The following is a 17,020-nucleotide window of genomic DNA, read 5'->3' on the forward strand; positions in this document are numbered from 1 at the left end:
TTCATAATTTTTCTCCCATTCCTCAGGGGACTTTGCCAATTCCTTTTAATTATCTGCTTAATATACTCTGGGATGTATTCCAGAGGTTTAGAAGTCCTCATTCTTATTATCAGCTCCCTCTGTTTAGATTGTTTAAATGATCTATCCAGACAGGTTGAGTTAGATTATGTGCTATAGAAAATTTAGGTTCTGGACAAAATAAAACTTTCTTCCTTTGGTCTCAAAGAGTAGATGAGGTTCTAAAATATAGACAATGTTTTCCTTACCCCTGTATTCTGAATTACCTTAATCTCGACCTGGCTGGTTTTATTCTTATCTCTAAATACCAGGCCATACTACTTTGGACCCATTTTACCTCATCCAAACAGAGAGAATATTTGTATCTCCAAATGCTATAAGCCACTAGGAAAGACAGGAAATTTTTCAAAATTTCTTTTCCCAGCATCTTTACCAATTGTGGAGGCAGATATATATTACTTATGATGTATAGTTCTTCCTAGAGTCAGGGAAATGCCTGAAATGCATTTACTAATGCACTATAGATATTTAGACTCTCACCAGATTTAAATACCATCGTGAAATGGAAAAAAAATAGATGATTAAGATGCCTGACTCAAAGAATAAATAAATGGATATACTTGTGTTAATATTAGCATAAAGTATGTGCTTTTTAGCATAGTCAATTTAGATTATTTGTGTAAAACATTTCAGTAATTTTCAAAATGTTCTTGCTACATCCTTGGGTTAAAAACTCTATACACAAAATATTTTTATAACCATTAAAAAATAAAAGTGAATCCTTTTGATATGTCTTTTTGTGGTTAAAAGGACTGCAATGTAAATCAACAGCCATCAATACCAGAAGATATAGGGGTAGTATTGACACTCTCAAAATCTCATCTTAACGTATTTAACATATAGGTTAGAGAAGTGATAGCCTAGTACTGAGAAGGGTATTTAGATATATCCTAGCACAAAGCAGAACTATAGCTTTCTAAAAATGATAGTCACTAGTTTTAACAAATGCTCTTAATTGTTAGAAAAAAATGAACATTTAATATGATTTGGATTCTTAAAATTTTTTTTGAGATGGATTTGGATTCTCAAAAAATTGTAACCAACATCCTACAAATAAGGAAATTATTTTTTTATTAGCTGTGCAGTTCAATTATGCTTCCAAACAATCGGTAACCTAAGATCTTTTTTTTTTTTTTTTTTTGAGCTTTGGTTTTAGGAACACGTTTTGGACATTGAAATTGGTAGACCTGTGCAGTTAAAAACATAAAGTAACTGTTTAGGATACTGAGCCAGGAGGATTATTATGAAGGGAAATGTACTTATTCATAATAAACATTGACTAGTCATGTGTTCTCCCTCTTCCCCAATAGGATCCCCATTTTGTCATAACCATCCTCACTGGTTAAATAATTATTTGTGAAACATTGCATTTGGCAAACCATATTGTATTTCATCAGGACTTTTTAAATTATAATTGTTATATCATAATAATCATAATTATTATATATAATTATTGATATGCAAATCATCCCCTGAAGCAACTACTAATAATTCATAGAGTGTTTCACAATGATTTAGGATTGAAACATATTCTCACATTAGCACAGAATACTTCTCAGTACAGGAAAATGCCGGCTTGCACAAATGAGTCAATTTCACTCCATATTCTTACTAGTAAGGGTCATGCTTGAGGCTATAAACTGCCAAATTATACAAAATTTTATAAAAATGTTTTGTTTTTTAAAAAATAAAACAAAAATGTTATGAATACAAAAAGAACAAGCAATTGAAAGGATCAGAATTATATTTACTTGAAATGTATTAGTTGGTAAAAAAAATATACACTACATTTTGCTATGATTTCCTGACATGTAATAGAAACACACAGCTGTATTAGTTTGTGTTGTATTTCCAGATGAATATAAAACACAGAAATTCATTAATAAAGAAACATCTTTGATGACCCTAAATTTAAGGCAGTTAAATAGAAGCACTTTTAATAATGGAACTTGGGTTATCAAGGATTTTATAAGTAATATTTACTCAGAAATGTAACATTTTCAAGTGAACATTTCTTTTATTGATACTGTAAAAGTTGGCGAGAAATACTGATTTTAATTTAGTAAGAAGATTCTGATGAGGTGTAAGCACATTGTAATCTAAGTGAATTTTTTAACTTGATAAAGATTTAGATTTTGTATAATCTAGAGTAGTAACTAGTTAACATGTCTATCATAAACTCTTCCTCAAATATCAAATTATCTCAAATAAGCCTTTGACAAATGCTAGGTAAATTAAATTAATGGTTTTGTTTTCTGAAAAAAAAAATCATTTGCAATGTTGATTGTCTGTGTTTTGATTTGCAAGGGATTTAAAATTGTGTCCCATATGGAGAGAGAGAAAGTTTTGTTTGATTAAGAAAGTTTAGATGTCTGCTATAATCAGGGAAATATGTTAAGGAGATCCTCTTTTATGTGAAGAATAATCACTTATGTTTTCTAAGTAAGAGGATGGTATTCTTAAATAGGACTTTTAAAAAGAAAACGCATCAGTGGTGTGTAGTTTATATAGCAGTAAAAAGAGTCATTGATGCAAGTTCACACAGCAATAGTCTCACCAAACAGCAATCAAATGCCTCCTGCCCCTCAGAAAAATGGCTCTGATTTGTTTCATGTATCTGCATACCTATTTAACTGAGAGTTCCGTAATTCAGTGACTTACTACCTGAACATTTTTTCTTTACTAGAAAATGTTATAAATTAACTTCAAGATCTTAAAATAATCTTGATGTGGACCCCTGAGGTTCAACCAGTTTTTACAGGGCCAGGATCCTGATGGTCCCTTAATCTACTCCACAGCCTTTTACTGAACGCATATGTCACCTGTTGGAGATGGCATAGCCAAATATGTGTGGGACAGGCTAGTAATGATAGAGATGTAAATTGGAATAAGTCTGTTTTCCATTTATAATCAACAAGACTTATGCACAATTGGGTGGGGTGAGGAAGGTACTGAGGTTTACCCTGAGGTTTGTGGCTTGACTAATGGACGCTGATATGTATTAACTAAGATATAAGCAATAAAGGAGGAACAGAAGCATGATGGTTCTTCTGCAGCCAGCAGAATGGGACAGAATAAGAATTCCATTCCAAAGACATTTCTAGCACCTGCTGATTACTGTTTGCCTTGCTTGGGTCTCCTGCTCCCGGAACATAACAAAGATAGCGTCAGGGATGACAAAGTTGCTTGGCAATGATCCAGTCTGAATCTGAAAGGCTGAAGACTATTCTGTTGTATTTGTTGAGTTTTCTATTTTGGTAACAGCTCTTCTTAGGCTGTATTTCCCTTGTCCCCCATTTGTATTATCTATTTCTAGTAGCTATTATCTTTTCTCTAATTTTTTTAACCTTTTTTTCCTCTGCATTCATTGTTAGTATTTCAGTCGAATTCTGTTTTCAGCCTGATTTATCATATTAAATAATAATTCTGTAGTTTTATAATCTTCAAGTTGTTTCCTTAACTTGTCAAGTTTTCTCTTCAACTCTCATTCTACTTTGTTTGAATAGTACATCATTGAAGTCTTATTTTATTGATTTCATTATTTTATTAATTTATTTCTGTAGTTTCTAACACCTACAGTGTTTTGTTATTTTTGCTTCCTGTTCTTTGTTTTACATTTTTCTATAGCCTGAGTTTCTAATCTGTCTTTGTAAACCACATTAGTTTTTGTCATTTCTGTTATTTTTGCATATTAGCATAATTTTCATGCCACTATTTCCTCATTTTGCCATTGTTTAATGTAGCATGATTTACCTAAGCTTCCTGGTTACTCCTCTACAAAATGAATTTTGTAGCAAAATTTATTTTACACCCCATGTTCCCAGATACAGTGTGAAGGCTAGCTACTATATTGAATCTGTTTCTATGGAGACTAGGAGCATGGTCCTTTTTTGATGACCTAGCTTTGTTTTCTCTCTGGAGATGTCTTTCCTATGTTTAATAGTTAGTTTGGATTGGGATACATCTGATTTGGGTTGAGTCATTTCCCAATGTAGCATGAAGCTTTGTGGCCAATGTTTGGAGAGAGTTTGCACTCATATCTCACTCCTCTCTATTTCCATAACATATCAACAGAAGTTCAAGAAAGAAAAGCTGTGGTTAACTATTGGTATTGACATGATTTTTATTAGTCCATTACAGGAGCAGAGAGTTTCACCAGTGGGCCTGATATGCCTCTTTGTCTCAAATTCTTGTTCTTTCATGGGATTCCAGTATGCGATATTTATTTTCCCTTATGCAAAGTACTCTTCATTTATTATATATTGTGGGAAAAATTAGTTTTCTGTGGTTGTGATAATGGCATTTTCTCCTTTGCTCTTTCTTGTGACTGGAGAGAGGAAATTATGAGAAACAGATTCTTTTTTACCATGCTGCAAAAGATGTTTTTCAGGCACTCTTCTATGAATATTAGGGAGATGTCTTTGGATATTGTCAACTCAGTTATTTTTTTCTAGTATAGCTTCTGGGAAGAAGGAGGTTGTATTTTTTACATTTCATATTATCCTTGAAAGAAAGCAGAATTCTTTTGGTTTTTATTCCCAGGAGGCTTCCTACTAAGCCCACACTTGTCTAATGTTTAATGTAAACTCAGTTTAATATCTCAAATGTAATCTCAACTATCTTGTGGAACTATTTCAGTTTAATAGCTTTTGATTTCAGCTATTCAGCTATTTCATTGAGAAAAAAATCTCAAGTGGTTTAATGGGGGGTTGTTTTTTGTTTTATGTCAAATAAATCAGTCCTCCAATTGCCCAGAGATTGGTCAAGCAAGGCAGATTTAAATCAGTTTATGACCTAGGGATAAATACTTTTTGTAGGACCCTTTTCCAGATACAGTTTGATTAATAAGCCATAAATTCCATATTTTATAGAGGAACCAGAAAAATCTATCCATATCCCTGACACTACTCATCATTACTGATTTCGTATTTCAAATATTTAGGGGCTCAAAAGGCAATGAAATGGTGTGCAGGGTAGTTCATGGCAGAATTCTTGCCTGCTGTGCAAAAAACCAGGGTTTGTTTGACAGCCTGTGCACTCCCCACCCCCAACCCCACTGGGAAAAAAAAAATCAACAAATGGGCTGCAACATGGAAAAAGAATGAAATGTGACTTCCGGAGAAGATGGCGGCTTAGTAAGATGCGCGGGTCTTAGATCCTCCTCCAGAAAAGCAACTAAAGAAACAGAAACAATACAAAACAGCTCCCGGAGTCACGACAGAGACCAAAAAAGACAGCGTACCCCATTCTGGAACGGCTGAACGGGTAGGGAGAATCCACTGCTGTGAGATACCCGAGGGGTGCATGTTTTCCCGGCTGGGGTGGCTGGCGTCTGGGGTCCCCTCCACGCACGTGGCTCCCCGGTCTGACTGGGAACATTGGATAGCGGGGCCCTCCTGTCACGCTTGTCGTCTCGGGCCAGCTGGGCAATTTGGACCAGCACTCCCCCAAGCCACGGCCAGCGACCCCCGCCTCCATGCGCGGTTTCCCGGGCCGACTGCCCCGCAGACAAACGACCGCCACGAGCGCCACCTACTGGGCAGGAAAAGAAAAACAGAGCCCAGAGATTCCACAGAAAAACCTTTCAACCAGCTGGGTCCCACACCCAGGGAGATCTGATCAAATGCGCAGACACCAGCAGAAAATAATGGATGACGCTCGGAAAATTGAAGATATGGCCCAGTCAAAGGAACAAACCAATAGTTCAAATGAGATACAGGAGCTGAGACAACTAATGCTGAATATACGAACAGAAATGGAAAAACTCTTCAAAAACCAAATCAATAAATTGAGGGAGGACATGAAGAAGATATGGGCTGAACAAAAAGAAGAAATAGAAAATCTGAAAAAACAAATCACAGAACTTGTGGGAGTGAAGGACAAAGAAGAAAAAATGGAAAAAACAATGGATACCTACAATGGTAGATCTAAAGAGACAGAAGCTACAATTAGTGAACTGGAGGATGGAACAACTGAATTCCAAAAAGAAACAGAAACTATAGGGAAAAGAATGGAAAAACTTGAGCAGGGAATCAGGGAACTGAATGACAATATGAAGCGCACAAATATACGTGTTGTGGGTGTCCCAGAAGGAGAAGAGAAGGGAAAAGGAGGAGAAAAACTAATGGAAGAAATTATCACTGAAAATTTCCCAACTCTTATGAAAGACCTAAATATACAGATCCAAGAAGTGCAGCGCACCCCAAAGAGAATAGACCCAAATAGGCGTTCTCCAAGACATTTACTAGTTAGAATGTCAGAGGTCAAAGAGAAAGAGAGGATCTTGAAAGCAGCAAGAGAAAAACAATCTGTCACATACAAGGGAAACCCAATAAGACTATGTGTAGATTTCTCAGCAGAAACCATGGAAGCTAGAAGACAGTGGGATGATATATTTAAATCACTAAAAGAGAAAAACTGCCAACCAAGACTCCTATATCCAGCAAAATTGTCCTTCAAAAATGAAGGAGAAATTAAAACATTTATAGACAAAAAGTCACTGAGAGAATTTGTGACCAAGAGACCAGCTCTGCAAGAAATACTAAAGGGAGCACTAGAGTCAGATACGAAAAGACAGAAGAGAGAGGTATGGAGTAAAGTGTAGAAAGAAGGAAAATCAGATATGATATATATAATACAAAAGCCAAAATGGTAGAGGAAAATATTATCCAAACAGTAATAACACTAAAAGTTAATGGACTGAATTTCCCAATCAAAAGACATAGAATGGCAGAATGGATTACGACCCAGCAATACCACTGCTAGGTATCTACTCAAAGGACTTAAGGGCAAAGACACAGACGGACATTTGCACACCAGTGTTTATAGCAGCATTATCTACAACTTCAAAGAGATGGAAATAGCCAAAATGCCCATCAACAGACGAGTGGCTAAACAAACTGTGGCGTATACCTACGATGGAATATTATGCAGCTTTAAGACAGACTAAACTTATGAAGCATGTAATAACATAGATGGACCTAGAGAACATTATGCTGAGTGAGTCTAGCCAAAAACTAAAGGACAAATACTGTATGGTCCCACTGATGTGAACCGACATTCGAGAATCAGCTTGGACTATATCATTGGTAACAGAGACCAGCAGGAGTTAGAAACAGGGTAAGATAATGGGTAATTGGAGCTGAAGGGATACAGACTGTGCAACAGGACTAGATACAAAAACTCAAAAATGGACAGCACAATAATACCTAAGTGTAATGTAACTAGGTTGGAACACTGAATGAAGCTGCACCTGAAATATGGTTTTTTGTTTGTTTGTTTGTGTGTTTGTATCTTTTGTTTTTGTTTTTTTCTTTTTCCTTTATATATATATATATATTATTAGTATTATTATTTTAATTCTCTTCTCTATATTAACATTCTATATCTTTTTCTGCTGTTTTGCTAGTTCTTTTCCTAAATCGATGCAAATGTACTAAGAAATGATGATCATACATCTATGTGATGATACTAAGAATTACTGAGTGCATGTGTAGAATGGAATGATTTCTAAATGTTGTGTTAATTTCTTTTCTTTTTTTTGATTAATAAAAAAATTTAAAAAAAAAAAAAAAAAAAAAAAAGAATGAAATGTGACCCCTGCCATACAGCATACAAAAAAGAAAAAAGGAAATTAAGTGCATGTTATAAGCACAAAGTTTTGGAGACAGAGTACCTAAGTTCAAATTGTATGTCTACCCCTTCCTAGCTGTGAACCGCAAATGGGTTACTTAGTTTCTCTGTACCTAAATTTCCCTATCAGAAAATAGGAATAATGATGCCAATTACCTTACATGTTTTGAAAAGTGACTTAAATATATGAAGTGCTTAGAATAACCTCTAACATATAGTTGGGTTAGGCACAGAGATTTTGTAGCCAGATGGAGGAAGAGTTATTTGAAGGATGAAAAGTTCACTAAGCTGCAAACTATCATTTTCAATCTGGTTTAATACAGTTAATTGAAGAGTAACCGCATATTAACAATCAGTAGTTTCTGTTAGAGTTGGTAGATGATATGTTCCTCTGCCTATCTAATGTCTGACATAATTAGAATATAATGATAAAAGAGCATTGTTCTCTTTGAATCAGAAAGATATCTTTGGGGAAACTGATCATGTGAAATATATATTAATCCTTGAATTTTATTGATGAAATAGAGCTTATATCAATTTCAGAATTTAGTCACCTGAAATAACTAACCTATATTTAAATAGAATTAAAATCAGAAAGCTGTTCATTTGATTAAAGACACCTGAAGATTTAATGTGTGCAGTACTAAGGTTAACTTGCATTTTGAGAAAGCTATACCAGGCTTTAGTGGAATAAACTTCTTAGATGAATAAGATAGTTTAGCAAAGGTCTCACTGATTTTAATAAAAACATTAATAGTATTGTATTTATATATGTAACACATTATAATTTTAAAATATTTTAACACAGCTTGTGGACACACCTCATAGCAATCTTGATGATAAAGCTAAAGCTTCACGAAATGAAGAGATTTGCCTAAGACTCCTTGGTCTCTGATTCACTAAAAAAAATCCTGTAATTGATCAACCATCAATTAATCTCCTTCCATAGAGGGATGGAGTATAGAATTCATTAGTTTCTAACAAATCAGATACCCTACAATTTAGATAATGGTACAGTAAAATAAAAAGTTATTTTTCTATTCAGTTCACTTTGGGCCAAAGCTTATTGCTTTTGAGCCTTGTCATTTTGGGTGGGACCTAGATCTATGAGAACTCCCACTAATAACATTTCTGTGCAAGCTGATTAAGTTTAAAGTGGAGTCTGAAAGGGGCATTAGGGTGTTGGACTGAAAAACAGGCAAACAGCATCTATTTTAAGAAGTAGGTTAGTTTGGGGCTATGTGTCCCAGAGAAACATGTTCTTAACTTAATCTATTCCTGTGGATGTGAATCCATTGTAAATAGAACCTTTTGATGAGATTACTTCAGTTAAATCATGGCCCAGTTCAATCAAGACTGGAGGCTTTATAAGCAGAAGGAAATTCAGATAGAAGGAAAGAAAAACTATGAGAGACAATGGTTAATTTATGCATAGTTTTTCTTTGTGATAATAGTAAAGTTCTGGTAATGGATGATGGTGATAGTAGTACCAAATTGCGAATGCAATTAACAGCACTGGATTACATATTTGATGTGGTTAAAAGGATAAATTCTAGGTTGTTTAATTTATTACTGGAATAAAAATTTTATAAAACATAGCACTGTACAACACAATGAACCCTATTGTAAATGATATTAACTATAGTTAATATTACAATTATAAAAATGCTCTCTCATCAATTGTAACAAATAGACCACACTGAAGTAGGTAGTTATTACTAGGGTGATATTTGGGAACTCTGTATTTCATGCATGATTTCTCTGTAAACCTACAACTTCTCTAATTAAAATAAAAGGGAAAAAATACTGAAGATCAACAGAAACAGGAGGAGAAGGAGAGGCTCCCGTGTGGATTGCAATGTGACAGAGGAACCCAGGATCTAGGATCAATGACAGCCAGCCCCAGAATACCAGTCTTTGGAAAGAAAGCAAGGCCTTGTTGAGGCCTTAATTTGGACACAGCCTCAAAATGGGGAGCCATTAAAGTTCCATTCTTTAAACTAACTGGCTGCATGGTATTTGCTTAATGTCATGAATTAATCATATGTATTGTAGGCAACAAAGCAAAAATATTATTCCCTACCAATTGAAATTTACAGTTTGGTGAAGACCTACTAGATGCAATCAGTTTATGTCAGCTCCTTCAAGTGAGGTGTTATGAATGCAAATGCTGAAGAACAGTACCCTTCACTATCTGCTATAAATACTGTCATTGTCATTGAAGAAGAAACAGTACATATAGTGTAGAACATTTAATACCAGTTGGAAAGATAAGACAATTGATTTTACATTAAAATGAGAGAGAGAATCTCTGTTTGGGCCTTTTCAAAAGCTATTTCTCTTAATTTTTTTTATTCATAGCCATCTCAATCATGCAAAAAAGTTGGAAAAAAATAGTGCAAGGAACAAAAATATACCTACTATGGAGGATGAAAATATGCCATCTTTGGATATACTCCTCCCCCCCCCCCCAAAAAAAAATTAACACACACACGTACACATCTATAGCTGAATCATCTAAAAGTAAATTGCAGGGCAATGGTAGCTTAGTAGCAGAGTTCTTGCCTGCCATGCCAGGGACCCAGGTTCATTCCCAGTGCCTGCCCATGTTAAAAAAAAAAAATTAGTAAATTGCAGGCCTGATAATGTACCTCAAATACTTTTCATGGATCTCCTCAAAATAAGAATGTTTTCTATGGAACTAAAATATAATTTTATCACCTAGAGAAAATAAACATTACTAATATAACCAATCTAATAGCAAACTCATATTAACATTATTTTATGCTATTTATTTTTGTCTAATTGATTCAAATTCCTGTCTATTAGAGAATGTTATTTGATGCTTGTATTAGTGAGGATTCTCTAGAGAAGCAGAATCAGCAGGAGATATCCATAGATATAAAATTTATTAAAGTTTCTCACGTAATTGTGGGAATATAGAGTCCAAGGTCTGTAGGGCAAGCCACAAGCTGGCAACCCTGATGAAGTTATTCAGTGAACTCCAAGGAGAGGCTGGCTGCACTACCATGGGAATAGAAGAGCCCAAAATTCATAAGGCAGGCTGTGAAGCTGGCAACTCTAATGAAGGGTCTGGATGAGCTCCATAGCAGAGACTCGGCTGGTTGAAGCAGGAACAGTGGCTATCTCTTTTGAATCTTCCCTAAAAGCCTCCTGGTGATTAGTTTAAGCATCACTCGCTGCGGAAGACACACCCCTTAGCTGATTACAAATGCAATCAGCTGTGGATGCAGCCAATGGGATCATGATTTAAGTCCATGAAATATTTTCATAGTGACAGGCCATTGCTTGGCTGACCAGACAACCAGGCACCACCACCTGGCCAAGTTGAAACATGAACCTGACTATGACAATGATATTGATTTTATGAATTCTAAGCCTATGTTAGAATGTTATAGATTCTGGCATGAAATCTTCCCAAGAAAACTCTCCTCAAAGTATTAATTAAGGGTTTAGAATATTTGGAAATAAGATGTTGTTCAAATTAATGCTCTCACTTAATATATACAATACATCCCAGCTCATAATTTTACCTTACAAGTCATATAAAATTATAAATCAGATAGCAAGATTATGTTCAGTGAGCTAAAGGAACACCAGTGATATCACTGGCTTCTTTACATTTGGAGCTATTAGGGGAATTTAACATTGGTCAAAATTTTAAGTTAGGAAGTTACTTTTAATTTTCATCCAATATGGCGAAGTATATAGTTTAAATATCAGCTACATCTTCTAAACTCTATTGAGCATATATTAAATAGCCACTAAGTTCTATAGTTAGTGGTGACTTAACCATAAACATCAGCAATAAAATTAGCTTATACCTTATGATATATCTGCTATTGTATCACACATATCAGCTCCAAAGAAAACATAGCTAAATATGTTTATTCTTTCACAAAGTCTCTCAAGTTACTCAGTGAATATAGATATAGAAAATGAAAGTGGCATAGGATGCTAGCCATATTTCTAGTCAAAATGCTAAGTAAATGAAAGTATGGTTCATATTCATACATCATAAATGAACTAAGATTATCAACAAATAAATTATCTGAAACTTTGTAAATTATATAGTCATCTGCAGAGAATCACATTTTCAGATAAAGAAAAAATTAACTGAGGTTCTTATTAATATTATAGGCTGTTAATATGGGTATGTTTTTTTAAAATCTAAAAGATCTTGAGTAAAATGTAAATAAGAATTCACAATACTTTATCCTCCTCATATTTCAGTTTTTTTAAGCCAGGAAAGAAAAGTATAATTCAAAGTGCAACACAGATATTTTTAAATTATGTAGAACTGAGTCATTCTCATATAGGAAATCAGGAAGAAAATCAAGTGAAAGTTCCTTTTTTTTTTTCTTATTGTAAGCTTCTTGAGCTTGTGAATCACAACAATTTAACTCTTAACATTATGACAAATTTATCAGTATCTCTTTTGGCCTCTCTTTAATATAATCTAAAACGTGCAGACCCATGGACATACTGCCTGTGAATATTTTGCCATTCATTCTTCTGATGATTCAGTGCTATGTTAAGAAACCATCTCAAATTCTAGAAGTTTAAAATAACAACTTCTTATCTTTCACAAATCTATGAACTAAATGAGGCAGTCGTTGCTCTAGAGCTCTTGCAATTACTATCAAGGAGCAAGTTGGGCTGAAGTTATCTGTAGACTTAATGAGCTCAACATTCAAAGATGATTCAAGCAAATGCCTGGCTATTGCTAATGGGCTATTTGGCTGAGAACTCAGTGGAGGTCTCTACTAGAGCAGCTACATGTGTCCTTCCATAGGACTTGAATTACTTACAGAATGGCAGCTGGCTTCTAGGAGTGAATGTTCCAAGATACTGGAAGTGGAAGATGACAATCTCTTACAGACAGGTTGGGAAACTAAACAGTATCATTTCCCTATATTCTATTTGTTGAAGCCATCACAGATCCTACCCATATTCAGAGGTAAAAGATATAGCCCATATCTCTCATGAGGAGAATTTTCTTCTTTAATCCACCACACAGAGGTCTTCCATGGGACACACTATGTCCTTAAATATTTTCCTACATACCTTTGCTCCAGCATTCCCTCTGCCTAGAATGTTTTCCAGTTTTTTCTCTCAGCTTTTATCTAATTTATCCTTGTAGACATGGGATTGATGCTATTATATTTATTAATGACTTCCTAAAATTTATGAATAAGAAAGCTATAAAATAAAAGGAATAAAAAAGTTAGAGTCTCATGTTAGATCCACAAGTCAGTGTTCATTCTTCTTGACATACGAAATATACCATGACCTTTGCAAACTATAGTTTCATGTCAAATGTTGGTGTTTAATAACAAGAAGTGGAATATAGTTTCCTTGATCATATCAGTTGATATAAAACAGTGGTCAATAAACTCATTCTTAAAAGAGTCAGATAGTAAATATTTTCTACATGGTGCCCCACACAGTCTCTATCACAATTACTGTACTCTTTAATTGTAGTATTAAAGCATCCATAAATGATGATGTCATAAATGAATTGGTGTGACTGTATTCCAATAAAACAGAGGCAGTATGTCAGATTAGACCCACAGACCAGGGTTTCATGATCTGTTTGTATAGAAAACTTCACATGTATATTGAAAAAGATCTTCACTTAATGAATGTGCCAGTTTGAAGCTATTATGTACCCAAAAAAGCTGTGTCCTTTAATCTTCATTTGATGTTGCTAGGGACTTTCTTGACTGTTTCCATGGAGATATGACCCATCCAATTGTGGGTGGTAACTTTTGATTAGATGGTTTCCATGGAGATGTGTCTCCACCCATTCAAGTTGGGGTTACTTACCCGAGCTTTTTAAGAGGGAACCATTTTGGAAAAAGCTTTGGAACCAACAGAACCAACAGAGTCAACAGACCTGACAGAGCCCTGGGGAAGCCATTGGAGAGAAAACCAGCCGAAGTCACCATGTGCCTTTCCAGTTCAGAGAGAAATCCAGAACATCATTGGCTGAAGTATCTCTTCATGGACGCCTTAATTTGGACATTTTCATGGACTTAGAACCGTACATTTGTAACTTATTAAATTCTCCTTTTAAAAAGCTGTTCTGTTTCTGGTATATTGCATTCCAGCAGCTTTCAGACTAGAACAATGTAGATTAAGGGATAAAAGGGAAAAATCACAACTTTAGTGGAAAGGAAAAGCAAATATTAGTTATAAGACTTGAGATTTTCTTTCAAAGGTATTTTCTTCTGAGAAAAAGAAAAACAAAACACAACAATATATACTTTACTTTTTAATTTCCACAAAAATGTGATGTGACACAGTGTATTATAGAGGGCATTTATACTGAGTCAAGGTATGTAGTTTCAAACAACATATATGAATGCTAGAAAATTGCCTTATCCATTTGAGTTTTGATTTTTTTTCTGTCCTGCTATCATGCATTATAATTGTGAGCTATAAATTAAATAATTTATATAAATATATTTTGAATTGTACAATATTTTGTGGGGTTTTTTGTTTTTTGTGTTTGTATAGTATGATATTTTGTATGAGAGCAAGTAACATTCATAGAGTTATTCCAAAGGCATTTTTAGTATTTTATTTAATTTGATTCTTTTTGAAAGTGATAAAAGCAGTGGAAATTAAGAGACAATTTGTAAAAGAAACATAGATTTAGGTTGTAATATATAAAATTCAAAGAGTAGGGTTGAGTTTTGTGGATTTCTGTTCATCTTGTAAAAAAATTAGATGGAAAAATACCTTAATCTAATAAGATCATTGGTCTTTGCTTGTCCTAGATGGAAACTGTTTATTCTTCTCCTAGCTAGGAAAGAAAAAAAGAAACACTAGAAAAAAGTGATGCAGTGGTACATGTAGCAGTATTTTCTCATTTTCCTTCCTTCTGTGAAAAAAATCCAGAGTTTAAAATAGATAGAACAACTTCATAAAGGCTAAAAAAAAAACCCTACTATAATTATTATTTTATGCAAACTGAATGCTCAAGAATTTGAGAACAAGCTACCAAAAGAAGTTTAATCACTGAAATTTTATAGAGATAATCAAAATGACTAAAGGTTACTTGTTACAACTATGTAGCATTACAAAGCAAGAAAGGGCAACTAATTACAATAATTAAAACAGAAAATTGAGAGGAAACACATAGGTATATAGGGCTTATCATTGTTTTATTTCAAGAGGCCTTTTAAATGATCTATTAAAGATTAGTTTAATTAAGAGGAATAAAATGTTATGGCCACAAATTTGAGTTAATTTGAGCAGAGTAATATTCGTGTTCAAGCTGCTATTCAGTTAATGAGGCTAACGCTTATGCAAACACTGCACTACCAGGACATATTTGGGTTCCAAAATGCTGTCTCCCAGATTTATTAGTTATGTGTTAATTCTCGCCAAAATTGAAGAATTTGTACATTTTCCCAAACCAACCATTTACAACCCTTCCTGATAACAACACTATTATTCTACAGGTTTCCAAACTTTCTCCAATCATGATGCCCTTATAGTTTTAGTAATTTTTTCATGTGCCTATGCCAAAAAAAAATTAACAATCATTCTGTTTATTTGTTAGAACCAAGAAACTTAATAAATGCTTATGAAAACTAAGTAGCTATTATAAGAAAATGCAAATAAATCTTTTAAAATTTATGTTGCATGAAACAGGAACAAGGCTTCAAGTCTCCTGGAATGTTACACAGAAACAGAAAAAACTGGAGCTGAGGCTCTGAAGTTTTAGGAAGCAGATTTTTTATTGTCTATGGCCATAGGACTCAGCCGAGTAGCCTCTGAAAGTCTGAGACCTGAACAAAAGGTTAACATCAGTTTTTATAGACAGGATGACACGTTAAAGACAAGGTAAACAGTTGGCTAGTTTAAGATGAAAAGGGCACAAAGCTGGGTTACAGAAGCATATGAGCCATTAAAGGAGGGATCCCTATCCCAGGGTTGTGTCTTATCTTTGCCTATTTGTAGTTTCCCCCTTTCCTGGAAGATAGGGGAGGGGGTTGGGGGATTTTCCACAGAGGAGGAAGCTAAACCAGAAGAAGCAGGGGAGAGGTCTGCCTGCTGCAAAGCCAGCTTGCTACATTTATTTCATTCTTAAATAATCTCAGTAGTATATTACAGAAATATGTGTGCCTGCTAGGTGTTATACAACTTCTTCACTTTGGGATTATATTGGATACAGCCACCCTCATTTCTTTTGCAAATTATTTTTATGTGGTAATTCCTTTTGATCACAACCACCAACAGAAATTCAGCTTCTAACAGATATCACATTATGGAAAAGTATGTAGCACAATCTGTTGTGGAAACTGTGAAGTATTTTAAGCCAGTAAGTCACAAGTTATCTGATAAATATTGCTGATTTATCCTTGAAACTTCAAAATAACATGTGACTTCAATGTGATGCCTTGGTACTCCGTGGTAAATAATTTGGTAATCATATATTATTTTATGGAAAAAGGTATGCATGCAAGTATATAAAAATACATTATAGACTGCTAAAACTCAAGGTGCAAAACAGGAAATATTTGTAATGCGTATTACTAATACAGAACTAATAGTCAGGATGTATAAAGAGATCATAAAAATGACTGAAAAAATACATATAATCCAAAAGAAAAATGAGCAAATATCTTAAATAGTTTGAAAAATCCCAAAGGATTTTAAAGGAGAAACATGAAAATATAATTGACATCATCAGAAATCAGATAAATTGCAAAATAAAACAGCAATGAGATACCATTACATACTCACCTGGGCAGCAAAAAGTTAAAACAATACACAATCCCAATTTTTCAAAAAAATGTAGAGCTTAGGAATTCTTACATACTGTTGAAAGGGTGAATTGCCATAACCACTTTTGAAAGAGTCTGGAATTGTTTTGTCAAATTAAAGATCCATGTATCTTATGAAATGTGATGTGTTCCAAAGATATAACCTAAAGAAATGTATGTGTTTTTCATAGTGAGCAAATCTGTAAACAACAAAAATATCTATCAGTAATGAAATAAAATAAATTGTGTATTCAACAAATGGAATATAATACAGCAAGGAAATGGACAAACTACAGCTGTACCCATAAATACATTTGAATCTTACAATATACATGAATCTTAGAAACATAATGTCCAATGAAAAAAGGCAGACCCCCAAAGGGCAGAGTATATGATTCCATTGATATAAAAGTCAAAATTGGGCCAAACTAAACTATGCTGCTTGAAATATGTAGATGGTAAATTGAACAAAGTAAGGGACTTGTTTCAATAGCATTCAGAATAGTCTT

The sequence above is a fragment of the Tamandua tetradactyla genome, chromosome 11 (assembly GCF_023851605.1).
Source record: "Tamandua tetradactyla isolate mTamTet1 chromosome 11, mTamTet1.pri, whole genome shotgun sequence".
Taxonomy (NCBI): domain Eukaryota; kingdom Metazoa; phylum Chordata; class Mammalia; order Pilosa; family Myrmecophagidae; genus Tamandua; species Tamandua tetradactyla.